We start from the raw sequence: 23,529 nt of genomic DNA on the forward strand, positions 1-23,529 counted from the left end.
TTGGTGGTACCAATTATCTCCATGAGTTCCCCAAATCTTTCCAGCCTTCACCTCTCAAACCTTCCACCTTAAAAATCCTGCTGCCTGCTAAGTGACTACTCAGAAAATGAAACACATCCATTTTTATTCCCCACCCCCCAAAATGCCCCATGTGTAAGATGTCAATCCACTGAACATCCTCCTTATACTTCTGTATTCTCCTCAAATCATTAATAAGGTAACTGTGCCTCTCCAGTATTCTCAAGTCTCTCCTCTCGTCACTTTGCTAATCACTACTGCTTCTATTTCAGGTCTTTATCACCTCTCACTTGGATTATTCAAAATAAGTCTCCTTATTTCCAGATAATTTCCCTGCTTAAAATTCTTTAGTGGTCTTTACTCCCTCCCAGAGAAAGCCTGTGCTTCCTCAAACATAATACAAGGCACTTATGATCTAGCCCGTGCCTCTGTCTCCAGGTTGCTGTCCTTTTGTTTGCTCAGGAACTGTAAACTGCACATGGTTCCTCATTTACTATATACCAGCTCTTACCTAAGTTCTTTTGCTTGTCCTATATGGAATAAGCCATAAATCTTCCACTTTTGGGTAACTCTCACTCATCTTTAACACTTAGCTCATATTGACTCTTCCTCCCAAGATTAAATCCCCCTCTTCTATCTTCTAAAAGCTTATACAATTGGCCCTCCCTGTATCTGTGGTTCTGTATTCACAAATTCAGCCAATCTCAAAATTGAAACTTAAAAAAAAAACAACAATCAAAGAATACAAATAAAAAAGCAGTACAATAAAACAACTATGTGCATAGCACTGGCAATGGATTAGGTGTTATAAGTAATCCAGAGATGGTTTAAAGTATACAGAAGTATGTGCATTATATACAATTACTATGCTGTTTCATATAAGAGACTTGAGTATTGGTAGATTTGGGTCTCCACTGGGTTTCCAAAACCAATCCCCCATAATACTGAAGGACAACTGCATATAACTCTACCATTAATCATGTATATCGTAACTATCTTATTTATGTCTTTTCTCTACCATATTTTAAACTCTTTGAAGGACAGAAACTAAGCATTCCTCATTAAAAAAAAAATCCTAGGCCTTATTAGGATGCCTGGCGCACAAGTACTTAATATTCATGGAATAATTTGCTTTACAAACTGCTGTCGAGCTTGAAGCTGAAGCTATTTCACCAAAATAGGTTGCATGGTTGAATATTTACTATGGTATAGTAGTATACTTGTATTGTTTTATTTGATCTTCACAATTAACTATATAATGTAATTATTATTATCACTTCCTGAAAGAAAATCCAAGAACATGCCTAAGGTCAAACATAGCCAATGGCTGGTAGAAGCAGGATTTGAACCCACGCTGCCTGACTCTAGGCCTGCACTCTTTGCATCTAGCACACTGTCTCATTATTTGATGCACTGCTACTCTTTCAACTTCTTACTGTGCATGCCTCATCTCCTCAAGTAAATAATTCCATCCAGTATTTTTCCTATTTTTTTAAAGCATAAACTTATAGTTTTGTATCTTTTAAAATTTAGGGCCAGGTGCGATGGCTCATGCTTGTAATCTCAGCAATTCAGAAAGCCAAGGCAGGAGGATTGCTTGAGCCCAGGTGTTTGACACTAGCCTAGGCAATACAGTGAGACTCTGTCTCTACAAAAAAAATACGAAAGTTATCTGGGCATACTGGCATGCATCTGTAGTTCCAGATAATAGTGAGGTTGAAGTGAGAGGATTGCTTGAGACCAGAAGGTCGAGGCTCTAGTGAGCCAAAATCACACCACCAGCACTCACACCTGGGTAACAGAGCAAGACTCCATCTTCCCAAACAACAAAAAAAGAGTTTACAAAGCTTTAGCATATTACTACATACTCTTCACAGCCAGCATAACTATTCCAAGAACAAACATATAGAAACTTCCTATTAGGTTGAAAAAAAGAAAAACCAAGATGATGGTCATTTAAGTCAAAATAACCAGGGGATTTTTAGCGATTGCAGTTTAATATGATTTAGCCAAATGACTTGATGCTAAAAATAACAAATGTACCACAGACCACAAAAACAAAAGCAAAATTAAAAATATGTGATTGAGATAGAAATATGAGATTCCATGTTGCTCCAGAAGACAGAAATGACAGATTCTTTGATAACTTAGTTAATGAATAAGCGCACACGTGTGTATGTTTTAAACTACTTAGGAAGAGGAAAAAAACATAGATGAGAAAATATATCACATGTGTAGAGGGACTATTTGACAGACAAGAGATACCACACTGACAAAATATGCAATTTAAAAAACAAAAAGAAACTGATAAGATGTTAGATGCTCAGTAATTATTAGTGTTGAAGAATGTATTAGGCATGACATTATTTGACTCTCAGAGCTCTACGATGTAAAAACTGGTCCTATTTTACAGAGGAGAAAACAGATTAGGAGAAGTTACATGACTTCTCCAAAGTCTTAAAGCTCTTACATCACAGTACGAGGCTTGAAACCAAGCTCTGACTGCAAATGCCATGCTCTCTACAATTCTTCCCATTGTCTAATAAATGCCATTAAGCAACCAGAAATACATAACAGGAGAGTTGTCAACAACAACACAAGGAAATGAACTAGGTAAACATATCTGAAAAAACAAACATGTCATCCTCAAAGTCTATGGACTGTCTGTTCCTGGAGACCAAGGAAGTATGCATTTTCCCTTTTACCAAATCTTCCTTGAGTTATGTCACTGGGATATGGTGACTCATGCTTTTGTTCATTTCTAGCACTCAAACCATTCCCAGCAGCTCCAGGTACCAACCATAACCAACAGTGAATATGGCACATTACTTGACTAAACCATAAAATTATATAGAACTTAGGTGGTTTAGACATTCAGGACATCCTCAGGCCCCCATAAGCACAACTGTGTCCCCATTTCCCTCCATATCTGCAATCTAGACCCACTATTCTAGAGAAACAATAGATTTTTTGTGTCTTACAGTAATTGGGTTGGTTTCTCTTACTTTTCTGTGTTCTGCTCACATTAACCTCTGTATAAAAAACAACCTTCTGTTTACATCTGCTACCTTGCCTTCCTCTACTTACTCCTACAACCAACTTTAGAAGACTGTGTTCAGGAACTTAATTTCAACTGCATTGAGTTTACCTGGGAGTTGAGATATTCTTGAGGTAATGGGAGATCAAACCAGGCAGAGCAGAAGGGGCCTCAAACGGGTCACTGCAGGAATTCTGTTTCAGCCTTGCAATGGTAACTGAATATATTTGAACAATGATTCATTCTGATAAACATATATAACAACTTATCAACTAAATGAAAGACTAAACTCTACCAACCACCAAGCAGAAAAACCAGATAATTTAAATTGGTCTTCAAAGTTTAGAAGTGAAGAAACACAAGACATAGAATCCTCGTGGATCTTCTTGGTAAAAGTCAGGTAGTACAAGACTCCACTGCACTCTATTCTGAACCAAACATTCCATGCCCACAGCCTTTCCTAAGGCCCACAACCTGCTGCTATAAGGCAGCTTTTCTTCATCTCTATACACAGAAGACACCCTAACAATACCATGCCCCCCAGCACTTGATTCAAGTATCTGATCTACAGGTTGCGAGGGTCTAAGGGAATGGCTTGGCACAAAAGTTCTATCCAGACAAACACAATGGTAATTGGTGCCACTTCTCTCTCTTGATTATCCCAAAGACCGAGAACCTGCTCAAACAAGTTCTCCGTCTTTGGGATAATCAAGAGGGAGAAGTGTTCAGTGAGAGGAGAAAGCAACAGCTAAAAAGATACATAGGAAGAAACCTCAAGATAACAAAGTTACAAGGAGCAAGGAATGAGCCAAAGTTACAAGGCAGAGAAAAGATATGTACTGAGAATGTGAACGGGCCAGTTAGCTGGCAGGACAGGTGCAGCAGAAGCAGATCGAGAGACCACCTTTGCTACCATAGTCAACAAGTGCGTGGCTCTCAAACCTCTCTGCACAGGAACATCTCTTGTGCCCAATCCTTCCAGATTTAAATATCTAGAATATCACACAGACACAAAGGCTTTGGGGAAATGTGGCCCTTTACCCTGTTCCAACAAGGACAGAAGCTCTATTGAGAAAGGCAGCTCTGTTTGACTGCATCTCCTAACTTGGCCCTGGACCTCCAGATAATGATAAGCTTTGGAGTCATTTCTTGCTTCCACCATTTGCTAGCTGCACAACCTTGGGAAAGGTACTTAACCCTTCTAAGCCTGTTTCCATGTCTGTAATATTTGCAAATAACATTTACTTCACAAGTTTGAATGAAAATTAAATGAGATAAAAGCAGGAAAGTACATGGCCTAGTATACAGAAATACCCTCATACAAATAAGCTGCCTTCATTATCTTAAACTCTTAGCCCATTGTAGGTGTTCCACAAATAACACTCCCTATTCACACAGGAGATGCTCTGTCTTATTTCAGCTTTCATACTGTAAAGCAAATATCTCTCTGCAGTCTCTTTAGGGCCACATTTTTGCATTTTTGTTCTTCTGCTGTTGAAAATGGCCCCCAAGCATAATGCTAGAATGCTATCTAGGGTTCCTAGAAAATATGAATGTTAGACAAGCTTTGTTCAGGCAGGAGTTAACACTGCTGTTGGCTGTGAGTGCAATCTTAACAATATTATACAACTTACATATTAAATAAGTTGTCTTTAAACAGAAACACACATAAGGTTATATATTGATCAGATGACTAAGATGATATGACCTGAGGCCTGCAGGAACCTAACCATCAATTTTCCCCTAGGAGCTGTGGCTCAGAATTCACCAGTTCCATGTTTCCCACAACTTTGTAAAACACAACTCCTGTGAAATCAGGAGAATGGATGCTATTACATTAAAGGTAGAATAAGAGAGTAGGTGAGAATGTTTAGAACATAAAGCTGGAGGGGCAGATCCAGATTGTGAAACAGCCTCTTATATCCTACCAAGGAAGGTGGACTTCTAATTGCTTCTAATCTGTAGCTGCTGATTCAAAGACTATGGGCTTGGGAAGAGTCTGTACACCTTCCTCCTCCTTATGGAATCCCTGGTATCTATAAACAAGGATCTTTATTTAAATCCTCTGTGGTTTTTATACCTGAATGCTCCATCATAGCAATGCAGTGAGTAAAGGACCTTGGAAGCAGCAAGCTTTCCATTTGCCAAGAAAAAGTAAAAGAAACTAAGTAAGAAAATACGCAACACACATCTTTCAGATCCCAGAACTACAAAGCTTCTCTCCATCCAAAATTAATCTGATGGCAATCAATAGTCATTCTGTTGTAACAATCTCTGACATCCTATTTTTAATGCTCTACTTCATTCTCCTTCCTCTAAAGCAGATTTCTGAATTAGCAGGAGTTAATGTTCATGAATATGTTTCTTTTCAAGGCAGACCAAATACTCTTTAAATAATGTCTTACTCTTAAAATACTTGAAACAGAAGTTCACTAAATGTACGAACACGAAAAAACAAAAAAATCACTTCAACTGTAATAGTTCTCTCCTTGTCCATTATGTTCATCTTGTCCTCATTCTAGAATATATCAGCAAATCTAACTGAACTCAGCACCATCTGAACTCAATACACACAGTAATTTAGAACCTAGACTCTCAAGGCAAACTACCTAGGTTGAAATCCTGCACCACTACTCATTAGTTGTGTGAGCTTGGACCAGTGACTTTACCTCTCCATGTGTCCAGCTCCCAACTGTGAAACATAAATTGAATACACGTAAGGTCCATGGAACAGGACCTGGCATGTAAGTTCCACATAAAAGGTAGCTTTAAAACTATTGTTAATTGTTTTGCAAAAGTCATTTTCCTCATAAAAGACAAGAAAAAGTAAAAACAAAGTCTTTAAAATGTTATTTTAAATAAGCATATAAAAATGACATATAAAAATGGACATTTTCACATTTAAAACAAGAAGACAAAATTTGGAAAGGCCAATTTATTAATATATATATTAATATATAACTAAAAATAAAAGGCTATTGTAAAGTTTCAATACTATGTTTACCATTCATTTTGACTACAGTCTAAGGACATATGGAAACAAAACATGGATCTTAAACATAAGCCTCATAGTATGTTTTTATGACTATTCTAGCCAATCAATTTACTATTATAATTGCATTCGACATCTAAAATGATGAAACCAAACGTCTAGTTTCTATCACAACCTATTTCTTAATCTTTAATAATTTTTAAAGAAGTAACAATCATTCAATGTCAAGATTACAGTGTCTGGTGTTTCTTACAAAATCTTTAATAAAACATCCACAGCAATAACCATGTTATCCTTAAAATTAAAGTAATGCAAATGTATGGTTATGTTGTACTATATTAGTGATTACTACAAGCCATAACCCTGCATGTTCACTATGAACCAGGTGAAAATAGCCATCACTACTAAAATGCACACCAAAAAGTGCCAAGTCTTACTTTTTTAATGACAAGGACCAAAGCACCTGTGAGAGAAACGGATAAGCCAACGGATTCTAAACCTTTCTTTGCATTTCTGAGTGATGTTGTTTCAGAGTAAATCCTACAAGAGGTATCGTGGGAAAATTTGCTGGCTGTTGCACAGGCTTTTTCACTTCCTGAATCTTATATTCCCTTTGCTTCCACAGAATTCAAATATCTCTAAAATATAGCCCTGTAATTTAATCCTGCCTAATCTTCCCAAACTTTTACTTTCTCAAAAAAGAAAAGGTCCTATGAACACATTTCACTCAGTTTTACAACACTGAATACTAAGATCACATTTAATTCTACCTTTTCTTACCTATCTCTTCTACAAATTAAAAATCGTTCCAAAAAACAAACCCCTTAGCCTGACAAGATCAGGCCCGATTATAATATTTGTGGTTAATTATTGTGGTTGGAATTCTGAAGTGTAGCAGGATTTGCAAGCTAGACATCTGGCTTGTTTAGACACTACCCAGACGTCAACACCTGCACCTCTTAACTCGGATAATAATACAGGGGCGCCTCCTCACTCCCCAAGCTCCAAAAGTAAAGACTTTTTGTTTAGATAACTCAATATATTAATCTGTTTATGAAAATACTTTAAATTTGCAAAGGACTGATGTTTTATGTCCTAGGAGAAAAACATCATCAGGAACAAAAACCACTCTAGCTGTAGAAGATTATAAAAACAAACAACAAAGAAGCAAATGTATTTCTGTTCTGATACAAAGGAAAATGAACTGGCATGAATGCAGACCAGTTAAAACTACCATCCAAACCTGCTCATATGAAATGTCATTCACACAATCAGAGAAGTACTCTCTCAACAGCCAGATAAGTTTATTCTTTTTAGCTATTTTAAATTCCTTTAAGATACAGGATAACTATATTTATTGAGGCTGGATTCCAATGCCAGTTGTAAGTTAACTTATCTGATTAAATATCTTATTTGTCTTCATTTTCCCATATTGTTTCATAGAGTGGTTTGTAATAATAGATGCTCAATAAAAATACCTTTTAATTATTACAAAAGTCTTGGCTCATTCCAAGGTTTAGATAACAAAATAAAATTTAAAAACGAAATAAAGGAAAACAAAGAAAGCCCAAACAATATAACTTTGAAATTTTTATTATTCAAAATATTTAACCTATGGTGCTAGTGCTTTCTGGGCTGAAAATGGTATGTAACTGTCTCACAGCCTACTAACAAGAATGTGAGCGTCATTGAAAGAGCAGTGAAAATAAAAAATGGAAAAAAAAAAAAGAATGGAGAATACTATAGTTTTAAAAAATCCCAAATTAATTAAATGCTTATTTGAACCAAGTTGTTTTTCTATATAAAGTACCAGTGTCATTTGCTTTTTTAAAGAAAATCTCATTTAATAAAATTAATGATTTATTAAACTATACTGTGCTAAGATATGGCTTGTAGATATGAAGAAGAATAATCTGTTGCACTTAGTATAATTAAAAAATATGCTTGAGTTGCTCTCATCTTTTATTAGAAAAGACAGCAAGAATTAATTCTTTGTTAAACTGTCTATACAACTTACAAATTGCCTGATAAATTCCTTACCTCTTCCAACTTCAATTTCAAAAGGAAACTGTATAGAGTATAGTTTAGTTTCAAAATCATATGTGATTTGGAAACATACATACACTTCAGCACATCTGTTCTAGAAGTTAAAACATTAGCAAAGTCATTCTCCGAGTATATGTTGTATAATTGTTAACCCTTTTCAGATAATGCTTCTGATTATCTTTAACCAATCTCAGACTTTTAGGGACTACATTTTCCAAGGTTAAGAGAAAGGTACAGACTGCTAAGAGAATTAATAGCATTAACATGAGCAAAAGTGGACAAGTACAGTCTGAAGATTAACTGTCTATTATTTAGCTCTCTGCATACAATAGCGTAAGATCAATCTGAGAAAGTTAGGTACTATATATAACAACAACAAAAAAAGGCCTCTGCCAAAAATAAAAGCTTTACTTACCATCTAATCAAAAATTAAATAATTTCAAATTTATCACAAAGTTCCCCTTTAAGCTTGAAATTAGAAAAGGATAAAAAGTATAGAGATAGAAAGATAAAGTTTATAGTTATATTTATTCCTTAATAATTAAGATTTGCATCTAAAAAATTAAGATTATCCCCCTGAATTTTAGAAATCCTTATCAAAATATTTCCTAAAAACAAGCATGACACTGTATTTGGCTATATAAATAAACTGCAAGGAATATTTAAACACTAAACAAACACAAAAGAAATAAGGACCATGGGAATTAATTTGGGTCACACTGTATCTATTTGTTCCTGAGAACATTATCACCGCCTGGTTGTCATGCTCAGTTCTCCCTTCTACAACGCACCGCACATCCAATCCACAAGCACACAGAATTCCAAGAACATTACCAAATATTAAGTCAGAGCACTTCTGAAACACACCTTGTAATTGTCCACAGCCTCTGCAGTTCATATCAGAGCTCAGCAGCTTCTCTTTATCTTCACCAGTGATGTAAATACAAATACCATACATTACTCATCAAAACAAAACAAAACCCCCCACAATTAGCAACAAATTTATTGCCTCAGAGATAAATCTCCTCTGTTAACCGAAACCAACATTATGTCTTGGGGTAAACCTAAGCACATGCTGAGCACCCCGCCGCTTATCTCCTCTATCATTTGTTTCTAACCATAGCTGACAAACTAGCCACACAAATCCTTTTTTAGCTGCTGATCAGACAGATCCCCCTTTGACAATCCAGCATGGTGGAACACTCGAAAATTCTTCCTGCTTCTATTCTATTGCTTGCTCTAAAACCCGGTTTCCTTTTCATTGAGATAATAGCCTTTTCTGCAGTCACATGACTCAGAAGCTACATTAGCAGAGCTTTATGATAATAGACTGAGTAAGCCTCTACCCCCTCCTATTAAGGGGATGTCTTTTTCTTTTCTCTCCCTCTCCTTCTCTCTCACAAGTCTCAGATTCAGTCTCTCACTCTCTCACACACACATAGACACGTGCATGCAACGTACACATGCACTCACATACGCATATCTAAAATTATTTAGTCTTCTTGGAATGTTCATAATAAATAAAAATACATAGGCTAAAATGAAAATATAATTTCTAGATCTGCTGCTAAAAATAAATGCTCAAAACAAACATTCTGATGCACTGTCTTCCTTTCACTAGGATGTACCACACTGGCCTTGAACAGTGAGGGGCAGTTAAAAGCAAATATATGCTCTCTTGAGCTTTGCCCTCAATGATATAAGTCTGACATATCTGGCATAATGAACATTTTGAAGACATTATAGCTATCCACATACGAAGAATTAATTCCCTGTATTAGTAAAACACATGTAAACATACTTTTAAACACCAAGATGTACTCTTGTTAGGAATATATCCTTATTAAGTAATTAATAATTTGTCCAAAGAAGAAAAATATTCCCATGACCAAAGCAATCTTAATAAAAATAATAATCAAAGTTCCTTTAAGGCTGGTTAGTTTTGTCCATTTCTGATAAATAATCAACTCTTAAAATACATATGTGGAAACACCAGCACAGTGCCTGACACACAGAGGCTGCTCCATAATTTTTTTTAAATGTCCCTAGTAACAAGTAGAAGCACCAGATAAAAAGAAAGCAGCTGATTACATTATATTCCTACTTCATCTTTGGTTATGGTTTGTTTCACTTTAAAAATTGTTCTTAATCCATGAGGCAAGCAATTTGAGGAAGAAGTTTAAATGTGAGAGTGCTGGGTACTTGAAAGTGGGGAAGAAGATGGGGTAAGGAAGCACACTCAAGCACAATGTGAAAAGTGAAGAATGCTGTACACAGGAGACTGAAGGAATGATGAATTCTGTCAATCTGAAGTCAACAGAAATTTAAACTACATTTTACATTTCTTGGTTATAACTGGCTTCCTCATCTCAAAAGTGCAAAATGTATTTTTAATATATATTTTTTACTTTTAACTCTGATAAAATATACCTAACACAAAATTCATCATCTTAACCATCTGTAAGTGTACAGTTCAATAGGGTTAAGTACATTCACACTGTTATGCAACAGATCTCCCAAACTTTTTCATCTTGCAAAACCGAAACTCTACACCCATTAAACAACTCCTATTTCCTCCTCCCCCAGCCCCTGGCAACCACCATTCTACTTTCTGTTTCTGTAAGTTTGAGTACTTTAGATATTTCATATGAGTGGAATCACACAGTAATTGCTGTTTTATATGAAGATACTTTACAGATTATTTTAATACCAGATCAAGACAGAGGTTTCATTTCACAAAGTCATTTTATATAAACTGAATTATTCATAAGTAAACTGAGCCAGAGTTATATTCTTTGATACAGAAAAACCAATAGATACCAGTAGGGATTATCATCATTATCACATAAAAGTTATCTATACAAAAAACTCTCTAAGTTCTCAAAACTCAAGAAATTTGACAACTCCCAATTTAGAATCTGACGATTCCAAAACTCCTAGTTGACTCTAATTAACCACTCAACATATAAATAAATAGGATAGAATGAGTGTTTATTAATTCTCTTTAAGTCACGGAAGGGAACCATGGTCACTCTGGAAGACCACACTAACAACTAACAGAGACTGAAATGATTAGCAAGGTGCCAGGGAATCTAAGTTTCCAAAAACACCAGAGCAAAGAAATTTAATTAGAAAATAAAATGATTTCAGAGATGAAGAAAATAAATGTAAAAATTTAAAAAATACCAGCCCATGCCAACACGTCATAATGAAAACCCAAAGCACAATTCAGAATTTTTAAGATAATGCTTTAATTGCTAAAGACCTTTTAAAAGTTATAATGATTTGTAATGCCACCTAAATATTTTCATTATGGACTTAAAATCTAAAATCAATAATCAGCCAAGACAACATATAAAATCAATGCAATGACTAGCAGATCTCAGAGACTTTTAAAAGACTAGCAAAAAACTGCAGGGGGTGGTTTGTGAAATCCGTCTACCCAAATGTGTCCTTTTTCTGCTCACAAGGTCATGAAATCTTTGGCAATCTTATAGATCACTTCTATAGAGGGAGCGTGAGATCACAGATATGCTAACATTAACACCATGTGTCCTTTATTTACTACAATGGCGCTTTTACAAATTATTTCTCAGCCAGATCATGGGCAGCAGCAAAATGCTGTGCATTCTCTGATCAGATCAATCGCAGTAAGAAAACGCCTCCTGTCAAACACATCTAAGTAAAATGTCTTGATCCAGATTCTGTGCTTATACTTCAAGATGTATTGCTGTTAGCAAATCTGTCCCTCTGTCATATTTTCTGCTGGCATACACTAATTGGTAAAATCGCCTAACTCTTCTCCTGAGTGCAGAAGGTAGCAACAGCAGATTTTATCATTAGCAATTTTAAACTTTTTTCTTTACCAAGGCAGTAGTGTTTACAAGGAAATTAGATAATTTGTCAAGTTGTTTTTAGCTTTAACATTTATGATGGTGGTTGTATATAGTTGTGGCTCATTTCTTAATCCAAGAGTCTGGTGAGAAGTAAAACAAGGATTCAATAGAGTAATGTTTTCATTTTTAAATTGAGGTACAATTTACATTCAGTGCCATATACAGATCTAAAGAGAACTTAAGAGTAAACTTCAATAGTTGGGACAAATGAAAGCATCTATGTAATCCAGGCTCCTATCAAAATATACAACACTTCCATCACTCTGCAAAGTTCTCTTGTGCCTGTTCTCAGGCAATCTCCATATCTCCTCATCCCTGCCAACAACCACTGTACTCTGATTTTCTATTACCACAGATTAGCTGTGCTTTGTCTAGAACTTCAAATAAATGAAATTATACAATAAGTACTCTTCTGCCCCGGCTCCTTTCAGTACAGTGTTTGAGATTCATCCATATTACTGCATAGCCATAGGAGATTGGTTCTAGGAGCTCCCCTTGGATATCAAAATCCATGGATGCTCAAGTCCTGGATATAAAAGGTATAGAATCGGCATATAATCTATGCATATCCTCTCATATACATGAAATCCTCTCTACATTGCTTATAATACCTAATAAAATATAAGTGCTATGTAAATACTTGTTATACTGTATTGTTTCGGGAATAATGACAAGGGAAAAAAGTCTGCACACGTTCATTATAGACAAAATTTTTTTCTCCTATTTTCTATCCAAGGTAGGCTGAATCTCGTGTGCAGAACCCAACAATATGAGGGTGACCATAAATTAATTTGTTCCTTTTTATTGCTAAAGATATTTAATTACATGAATATACCATGGTTTATCCATTCTCCTATTGGTAGACATTTAAGTTGTTTCCAATTGGGAGCTTGTAATGAACAGAATTCTGATGTGGTTCTGCAAGATTCTCCACCCCCGCAGTGGGCATGGCCTGCACATTTCCTAGGACTATAAATATGACAGATGTTTTTACCCCAATGATTAGTTTATGTCATATGGCACAACTAGCTCTTAGAAAGAAAGATGACCATGGTGGGCCTGTGCTAACCATGCATTTTCTTTGTTAGTGTACCCGAGGGGCAGGCTCCTCAGCATTAGTGCACTGGCACTGAAGAACAGAGATGGATGGATGGGATCCAAGACGACTAAAAAGGAATAGCTCTGGAGTGCAGTTCCAGTGAGAACACAGATGCCGCTGCAGGTGATCCCCAGGCAAGCAGGGTCTGGAGTGGACCTCCAGCAGTCCTACACCAGAGGGGCCTGACTGTTCGAAGGAAAACTAAAAAACGGAAAGAAATGACTTCATCATCAACAAAAAGGATGTCCACTCAGAGACCCCATCCTAAAGTCACCAACTACAAAGATCACAGGTAGATAAATCCACTAAGATGGGAAGAAACCAGTGCAAAAAGGATGAAAACACTCAAAACCAGAACACCTCTCCTCCTCCAAGGGATCACAACTCCTTACCAGCAAGGGAACAAGGCTGGATGGAGAATGAGTCTGATCAATTGACAGAAACAGGCTTCAGAAGGTGGGTAATAAGAAACTTCTCTGAGATAAAAGAACATGTTCTAACCCAATGCAAAGAAACTAAGAACCTTGAAAAAAGGTTTGACGAAATGCTAACGGAATAAACAGCTTAGAAAAGAATATAAATGAATTGATGGAGCTGAAAAACACAATACAAGAACTTCGTGAAGCATACACAAGTTTCAATAGCCGAATCAACCAAGCAGAAGAAAGGATATCAGAGATTGAAGATCAACTCAATGAAATAAAACGAGAAGGCAAGATTAGAGAAAAAAGAGTAAAAAGAAATGAACAAAGCCTCAAAGAATGGAGAGAATGAATCCAAGCTGGAAAACACTCCTCAGGATATTATCCAGGAGAACTTCCCCAACCTAGCAAGGCAGGCCAATATTCAAGTCTAGGAAATACAGAGAACACCACAAAGATATTCCTCAAGAAGACCAACCCCAAGGCACATAATTGTCAGTTTCACCAGGGTTGAAATGAAAGAAAAAATGCTAAGGGCAGTCAGAGAGAAAGGTCAGGTTACCCACAAAAGGAAGCCCATCAGACTCACAGCACATCTCTCAGCAGAAACCCTACAAGCCAGAAAAGAGTGGGGGCCAATATTCAACATCCTTAAAGAAAAGAACTTCCAACCTAGAATTTCACATCCAGCCAAACTAAGCTTCATAAACAAAGGAGAAAGAAAATCTTTTACGAACAAGCAATTGCTTAGAGATTTCGTCACCAGCAGGCCTGCCTTACAAGAGCTCCTGAAGGAAGCACTGAACATAGAAAGGAACAACCAGTACCAGCCACTCCAAAAATTTACCAAATGGTAAAGAGCATCGACACAATGAAGAAACTGCATCAACTCATGGGCAAAACAAGCAGCTAGCATCAAATGGCAGGATCAAATTCACAAATAACAACATTAACCTTAAATGTAAATGAGCTAAATGCCCCAATCAAAAGACATAGACTGGCAAATTGAATAAAAAGTCAAAACCCATTGGTGTGCTGTATCCAGGAAAGCCGTCTCACACGCAAGGATATACATAGGCTCGAAATAAAGGGATGGAGGTAGATTTACCAAGCAAATGGAGAGCAAAAAAAAAACAGCTGGAGTTGCAATCCTAGCCTCTGATAAAATAGACTTTAAACCAACAAAGATCAAAAGAGACAAAGAAGGACATTACATAATGGTAAAAGGATCAATGCAACAAGAAGAGCTAATGATCCTAAACATATATGCACCCAATACAGGAGCACCCAGATACATAAAGGAAGTTCTTAAAAACCCTGGAAGAAAACCTAGGCAAAACCATCCAGGACATAGGCATATGCAAGGACTTCATGACTAAAACACCAAAAACATTGGCGACAAAAGCCAAAATAGACAAATGGGATCTAATTAAACTCCAGAGCTTCTGCACAGCAAAAGAAACAATCATTAGAGTGAACCAGCGACCAACAGAATGGGAACAATTTTTTACAATCTAACCATCTGACAAAGGGCTAACATCCAGAATCTACAAAGAACTAAAACAGATTTGTAAGAAACAAACAAACAAACTCATTCAAAAGTGGGCAAAGGATATGAACAGACACTTTTCAAAAGAAGACATACATGAGGCCAACAAACATATGAAAAAATGCTCATCATCACTGGTCATTGGAGAAATGCAAATCAAAACTACATTGAGATACCATCTCACACCAGTTAGAATGGCGATCATTAAAAAATCTGGAGACAACAGATGCTGGAGAGGATGTGGAGAAATAGGAACACTTTTACACTGTTGGTGGGAGTGTAAATTAGTTCAACCATTGTGGAAGACAGTGTGGTGATTCCTCAAGGACCTAGAAATAGAAATTCCATTTGACCCAGCAATCCCATTACTGGGTATCAATCCAAAGGATTATAAATTGTTCTATTATAAAGGCACATGCACACATATGGTCACTGCAGCACTGTTTACAATAGCAAAGTCCTGGAACCAACCCAAATGCCCATTGATGATAGACTGGACAGTGAAAATGTGGCACATATACACCATGGAATACTATGCAGCCATAAAAATCGATGAGTTCATGCCCTTTGTAGGGACATGGATGAACCTGGAAACCATCGTTCTCACTAAACTAACACAAAAACAGAAAACCAAACATCGCCATGTTCTCACTCATAGGTGGGTATTGAACAATGAGAATACATGGACACAGGGAGGGGAGCATCACACACTGGGGTCTGTTTGGGAGCACTTGGGAGGGATAGTTGGGGGTAGGGAGTTGAGGAGGGATAACATGGGGAGAAATGCCAGATATAGGTGACGGGGGGATGGAGGCAGCAAACCACACTGCCACATATGCACCTACGCAACAATCCTGCGTGTTCTTCACATGTATCCCAGAACCTATAGTGCAATAAAAAAAGATATATTTTTATATTTATATATATAAATATTTTATATATAAATATTTATAAATATTATATTTATAAATATTTATAAATATTTATATATAAAATATATATATTTCTATATATAAATATATGTATTTTTATTGCACTATAGGTTCTGGGGTACATGTGAAGAACACGCAGGATTGTTGCGTAGGTGCATATGTGGCAGCGTGGTTTGCTGCCTTCCTCCCCTTCACCTATATGTGGCATTTCTCCCCATGCTATCTCTCCCCAACTCCCCACCCCTACTGTCCCTCCCCTATTTCCCCCCAACAGACCCCAGTGTGTAGTGCTCCCATATATATATATTAAAAAAGAAAAAAACAGAGACCATACCTTTTATCCTCTAAACCCACAGCAGCATCTATCCTAGTGCTGCTTCTATATGGTACATGGTCAAAATTTACATACTGATATTTCTTTTTCCTTAAAAAGGTGATTATGTTGCAACATGAAAAGATGCTTTTGACGAGGCTACTATAGATGGAGGTAAGAGCTAGACTTTTGTCTGAATACATATGCCAGATATGCAGTGCCTGAGCAAGTTACGTACCCGCCCCATCTTAGGTTCCTTGTCTTTAAATGTGTCTTTGAGAGACAGAGGATATTTATACCATTGTATTGTTATTGTGAAGAGTCTATGAATTATATGTAAAGCAACCAGCCCAGTGCATGGCATAGGAAGACATCAATTGATGGTAGCCACCATTAGCTCTTAGTTGGATATGATGTTCGGCAGAAAGAAGAAACAATATCTGTGTATCAAAACTGTAGGCCGGGTGTGGTGGCTCATGCCTGTAATCCCAGCACTTTTGGAGGATGAGGCAGGTGGATCACCTTTAGTCAGGAGTTTAAGACCAGCCTGGCCAACACGGCGAAACCCCATCTCTATTAAAAATACAAAAATTAGACAGGCATGGTGGCGCGTGCCTGTTGTCCCAGCTACTTGGGAGACTAAGGCAGAAGAATCACTTGAACCCGGGAGGCGGAGGTTGCGGTGAGCCGAGATCTCGCCACTGCACTCTAGCCTGGGATACCAAAAAATGATGAGAGTCAGGTTAAGCTGGATGAGACTAGAGATCATCTTCATTCTAATTTTCAAACTTTTAGTAATGTTGTTTTCATCATTTAAAAATACAGCAAAGACCAGGCACAGTGGCTCATGCCTGTAATCCCAGCACTTTGGAAGGCGGAGGTGGGTGGATCACTTGAACTCAGGAGTTTGAGACCAGTGTGAGCAACATGGTGAAACCTGTCTCTACAAAAAATACAAAGATTAGCCAGGTGTTGTGGTGCACACTTTGTAGTTCCAGCTACTGAGGAGGCTGAGGTGGGAGGATCATCTGAGCCTGGAAGGTCAATGCCTGCATTGAGCCACAAATGCGTCACTACACTCCAGCCTGATTGACAGAGTCAGACCCCGTCAAAAAAAAAAAAAAAAAAACACGGCAGCTGAGCGTGGTGGCATGTCTGTGGTCCTACCTGTTCTGTAGGCTGAGGCGAGAGGATCACTTGAGCCCAGGAGGCAGAGGTTGCAGTGAGCTGACATCGTGCAACTGCACTCCAGCCTGGACATCAGCGAGACCCCATTTTTTAAAAAAGGCAAAAATGTTTATATAACTTCTGAAGCTGGGTGTGAAGGGTTCATGGAAGTTTACTACACTATTCTAAACTTCTATAATACAAATGTTAAAAAATAGAGTCCACTGTACCAAAAAGTGACAAATCTTTAATCTACAAATATTTCTTCTTTATACACTATGACCACATATGTATTGATCAAAAATGAGATAACTGAAGGTGACATGTTTAACAAGCTACAGAGTGTGAACTTTTATTACAGAGTGTGAACTTTTAATTGGTATTTAAAATGCCAATCTGTAAACCCATTGGCATTGCAATTCCATACTATAGCTAAAATCAGATTTTTTAAACCTAATATCATGAAATAGTTAATCTATATGTTAAATACATTTTTTAAATGCAGTGAGAAATAAGTTTCATAAATAGTAAGATATTAAGGGAAAAAGTAATACTGCCCATTTGTATTTTTGTTTCCATTAGGCAGAGATCTGCATAGAATTAAGTCACTTGAGCCTCTGACCTCCTTCCTCAGGTGAGCCAGGGACAGAGGAAATGCTCATCTTTGAATATCCTGCTTATGGGTATCATCCTACTAACATTAACTAGAGATTTTTTTTTTTGATGTGTAGGAAAATGAGCCTTAGAAAAGGCCCAACTGTGCTAAGCTAGCAGGGACTGCTATTTTGTTGGGTTATTTCCAATAAAAGGCTTATGCAAACAGCAGTGCATAAATGTCTATGATACTACTGCAGTAGATTATACCCACACAAAAGAGGGCTGAGGAGAAGGACTATAGAGTGCAATCACTTCTAAATACAACTCTGCCAAGTTACTACTTCATGAAATGAAATAATATACAAATAGCACACTATATTTCCATCTCAGCATTTGTACTTCATCCAAGGATTTCAGAGGCTTGAAACGACTGAGTTAGATTCCTCCTTATTAGTGCACTGTAAACCACTCTAAAGTAAGTCGCCTTTAAAAATGTATTTACTCCTTCAGGTCACTAGAGTACCACTAGGTTAAAACTGAAATTCTTAAGTGACCTGTTAACCAGCGTTAATGAGAACCCTAGCAGTCTATCCAGGTTATACCTTATAAACCTTGGGCTTCCAAAAACTCCAGAAGCTCAGAGAAAGATCACAAGAATTTGATTCACTGATTAATCCAGCTCTTTGAGGTTAATATTATTCCCAAATAAGTCTCTGACAGTTTTAATGAAGAACTAGAACTGTAAAAGGGGCTAAAATGAATGTGAGAGCCATATAGTCCTGGGACTCTCAGAGTCATCCATTTCAAATTCTAGACTTGGATAACCATTGCCTCTGGTTAGACTTTCCTGGTACAGTCATTCCCTATATCCAGAAGGTATTGGTTCCAGGACTTTCCACGGATGCTAAAATCCTCAGATGCTCAAGTCCCTGATATAAAATGATATTTGGTTATAATCTATACACATACTTTAAATCATTTCTAGATTACTTTATAATGCCTAATACAATGTGCTATATAAGTAACTGTTATATTGTGTTGTTTTTAAAATTTGTACTGTTTTTACTGTTTTTTAAAAATATTTTTGATCCACAGTTGATTGAATTCAAAGATGTGACACCTGCAAATATGGAGGGCTGAATGTGTCTAGCTTTAGAATCATTTACCTACTAAGTAAGGAAAGAATCTCCTGAACAGTTACTAAATCAAAAAGTCACTGAAAGCAGACAGTAGACGATGCTACTTAAGTAGTAGTAGTTAGTGGCTGGCTGCAGTGGCTAACGCCTGTAATCCCAACACTTTGGGAGGCTGAGGCCAGAGGATCGCTTGAGCTCAGGAGTTCAAGACCAGCCTGGGCAACATAGTGAGACACTGTATCTATCTTTTAAAAAATAAAATAAAACAAAATATAATGTTAGAGAGCATGGAGCTTTTAGGGTACAACATATGCTTTGACCATGATGGTTTAATGGCCCTACATACCTTCTTCCCATCCTTAACTCTGGTGGGTTAGCCAGATTTGCTCTTCTGACTCTACTATTCTCTACTTATCTTAAGTATTAACTTTTCCCAAATAAAGTCAAAAGAAAGTGACAATCACAAACATTAGGACATTGAAGAAACCTGGCTCCTCAATGTATCAAATATTATACAACTCCCTGATATTAAGGCTTTTATGTCATTTTTCTTGGACAGCCTACTTTAATGAAGATCAGACTAATTAATGTTTTCATTTTTTCAGAGATTTGGCCATACAAATAGAATTGTCAAAGACAAAAAGCTACTTTCTGTAGAGATGTTATATTCTGAGGCAAATAATTATTCATCTGTTCCAAATTTCCACAAGCACAAGAGACACTTGTGACAAAAGGTGCTAGGGAACATATGTTTTAGGTTTGTCTGTAAGACTGCATCTCTCACAGCATTATCACTACTTCTTAGCACCTTCAGCCTGATCTGACTCAACTTCAAGTGTCACCTGCTAAATGCTTTTGAATGAGGTTGATTTCTTTCACCTTTCCTGTAATTATTCTGTTTTCTACTTATTCTTGTCTTCCTCTCAAATTTTTGTGAAGATTATTTATCATTGTAAGGAAGAGAGTGGAAACTGCAGTCACAGTGGCAAGCATGGGAAAACAGAGCAAAAATCATTAGCAGAAAAGAGACCTAACTCAAAGGCTCATAAGCCACAGTAATAGTTTTAATAATGGAAAAGTATTTTAGATACCTAACTTGATGTCTTCTAGTTCCTTCTCTTTCTTTTTTTAGCTCTAAGTTAATTTTATCCAACAAACACGTATTCAATACCAATGACGCATAGGCACTAGGTCTCCAGGACAAAAAATCCCTGCCCTCCAGGGACTCATCATCAAAGAGGAAAAACAGAAAAGCAGGCAAAACTTACAAAATGTAATCAGAATGCCATAGTAGAAATTTATCAAAAATGATAACTCAAAATAGAGACAATAGTTAGGAAGTGTGCAACATCATTGAGAAACGATGAACTATGAATTTAACCTTAAAATGTCAAATACTGCCCACAAACAAAACAACAAAAACCCTCTCACATATATGGTCAGATGATTTTTGACAAGGGTACCAAGACCATTCAATGGGGAAAGGATAGTCTTTTCAGCAAATAGTATAAGAAAAATTGGATATCCCCATGCAAAAGAATGTTGGCGCCTTACCTTACATATACAAAAATTAACTCAAAATAATTAAAAGACCTAAATGTAAGAGAGCAAAAGTTAAACAATACTTACAAGAAAACACAGGGGGAAAACTTCATGACATGGGATTTGGTATTTCTTATATATGGTATCAAAAGCATGGGCAACAAAAGAAAAATAACTTGGACTTCATCAAAATTAAGAACTTTGGGTATCAAAATGCACTATCAACAGAGTGAAAAGGCAACCTATGGGATGGGGGAGAAAACTACAAACTGTATATTTGATAAGGGATTGACATCCAGATTATATGAAGAACTCCTACAACTCAAAAGCAAAAAACAAGGAACCTGATGTAAAAACTGGCAAAGGACTTGAATACACATTTCTCCAAAGAAGACACACAAATGGCCAATAAGCACATGGAAATATGCTCAACATCAGTAATCATTAGGGAAATGCAAATCAAAAGCACAGTAAGATACTACCTCACACCACTAAGAAGCCTTTGATGGCTATCATCAAAAACATAGAAAATATAACAAGTGTTGGTGAGGATGCAGAAAAACCAGAACCCTTGGGCATTACTGATGGCACATAAAATGGCACAGCCACAGTGGAAAACAAAAATTTTAAAAAAATATGATCCTGCAATTCCACTTCTGGGTATGTATCCAAAAGAACTGAAAGTAAGGACTTGAATAGATATAATACATGTTCACAGCAGCATTATTCACAATAGCCAAAAGGTGGAAGCAACTCAAGTGTCCATCGACAGATGAATAAACAAAATGTGGTACATAATACAATAAAATATTATTCAGCCATAAAAAGGAAATTTTGACACCTGCCACAACATAAATGAACCTTGAAGACATTATGCTAAGTGAAATAAACCAGTCACAAAAAGACAAAGATTGTATGATTCCACTTACATGAGGTATCTAGAATAGTCAAAATCTTTAAGTTGCTACAGCAATTAGAATGGTGGTTACCAGGGGCGGGGTGGCAGGGGCAGGTAGAAATGGGGAGTTAAGAGTTCAATGGGTAGAGTGTTTAATGGGTAAAGGAAGATGAAAAAATTGTGGAGATGGATGTTGTTGATAGTTATATAACAATGTGAATATTCTTAATGCCACACAACGATACATTTAAGAATGGTTAAAATGGTCAATTTTATGTGTATCATACTTTTTTGAAACTTTATCATACTTTTTTGAAAAGTCTAATACAAATATTTCTTTACTTAGCAAATGTAAAAAGTATCCCTCAAATTTTTGCTTATACTTTCAACATTCTAACTCAATGAAAAAACATTCTTTGTCAGGAAATTTGGAAAGACTTACTTTGATTCACAAGTAAACAAAATAGAAAAAAGCAGCTCTATACCTCAGTGGTTAAACTCAGGATACCTCTGACCCAATAAAGAGAGAAGCCAAGGGCAACAGACACCATTCCTTCAGGAAAGAGATGTCTGGTCTGTTCTACAATGATTGGAACCCCCAAGTCTGTCACATCCACCTGCTGTGTGCCCAAGGTTTCAAGTGACTCATGTTCATTTGTCAGCAGTTTGGTAAGTAAAATTACCCAAGAATTTAAGAGTATTTTCTACCAAACTTAACAAGAGATTAGAATCATGTATCAACTAAGCAAGAGAAACTCATAAGAAGTATAGATAATTTTATTTCAGAAGTGAAAAAACTAGTAATAATTTAGATGTGTGCCTTAAGCAAGTCATGAAAAGCATACATAGGTAATTCTATATAACCCAAGCTAATAGATAATTCCTAGTTTATTTATATTTTACTGTGTAATAAATACACACTAATTTAAAGACAAAAATACACAGACACAAAATGCAACTTTGAACTTCTGAAGGGTGAGTCTTATTGTGGAATCTATCACGTTGGGCACATGCACAACACATGCTGTTGTTACCTCCTCTCCCCTCACACAGCAGACGTTGCCAATTAATCACTTCTAAGCCTGTATGTGGCCTCTCAATTCTCCTCAACACAGCACTCCAGGCAATCGCTATAATCAATAGAAGTTGGCACCAGAGACTGAAGCATGCTTGCCATCCCAGCTCCAAGGTGAGAGTCGGGGGCAGATTGGACGTAACCATGAATCACACACAAAGAAGATCCAATAGAACTTCTGCTAATGGAATGATCTACACACAACAGCTTTTCAACAGCGGCTTGCTACATGAATGGAAACTGAATCTGCAGACTTGAAGCAGCCACCTTTTCCTTCCTAAGCCTGTTTTGGATGTGAATAAAGATCCAGCCAAGTCCTCAGTGATTTAATAAGCTCTGTGGTTCTTTACATACAGAGAGCTTTTATCCTTGACATAATTAAAGAACTGAGGGATACATTTAAGGATATGTTCTTAGAGTTATGTTACTGCTACTACAGAAAACCTTCCCTAGCAGAAGGGGAAGGTTTCCAGATTGGCCAGCCACTCACCACCTGTCCCTCCAATTTTGCTGCTTCCTCTCAGGTTTCTACTCAAACTACATTCCCAACCATTCCTAGAGACCAGCTGGCAGAATGGGAGGCAAGGAAATGGAGGCAGATTTGCAAGTGTCAAAAACATTTTTCAGAGACAAGATCTCAACCAGGCTGCCATTTCTAGTAAGTGAATCTTGACAAGAACAGAGACCAAAGGGCAGATTTTACAGTGCCACTTCATGGAAGGTTTGGGTCCACAGCTGCCTTACCCAGTCAGGTCAAACCATGAAGAAGCAGTAGTATTGTTTTTGTTGTTTCATTATATTTTCCAATAT

General features: G+C 36.9%; 1 protein-coding gene across 8 annotated transcripts in view; it reads right to left on the reverse strand.

Moving 5' to 3' along the window:
• NCOA2 (nuclear receptor coactivator 2) overlaps nt 1-23,529 on the reverse strand; it is a 307,666-nt gene that overhangs the window by 127,441 nt on the left and 156,696 nt on the right. Inside the window, exon 1 of one of the 8 annotated variants that reach the window (XM_012463648.3) lies at nt 8,961-9,644. The exons of the other annotated variants lie outside the window; for them this stretch is intronic. The gene's annotated coding sequence lies outside the window, so the exon portion shown is untranslated. Of the gene's footprint in view, nt 1-8,960; nt 9,645-23,529 lie in introns of those variants that run through there. 8 annotated transcript variants of the gene reach the window in all.

Source organism: Aotus nancymaae, unplaced genomic scaffold (genome assembly GCF_030222135.1).
Source record: "Aotus nancymaae isolate 86718 unplaced genomic scaffold, 86718_ANA_hifiasm-v0.15.2.pri h1tg000036l, whole genome shotgun sequence".
In the NCBI taxonomy this organism is placed as follows: Eukaryota; Metazoa; Chordata; class Mammalia; order Primates; family Aotidae; genus Aotus; species Aotus nancymaae.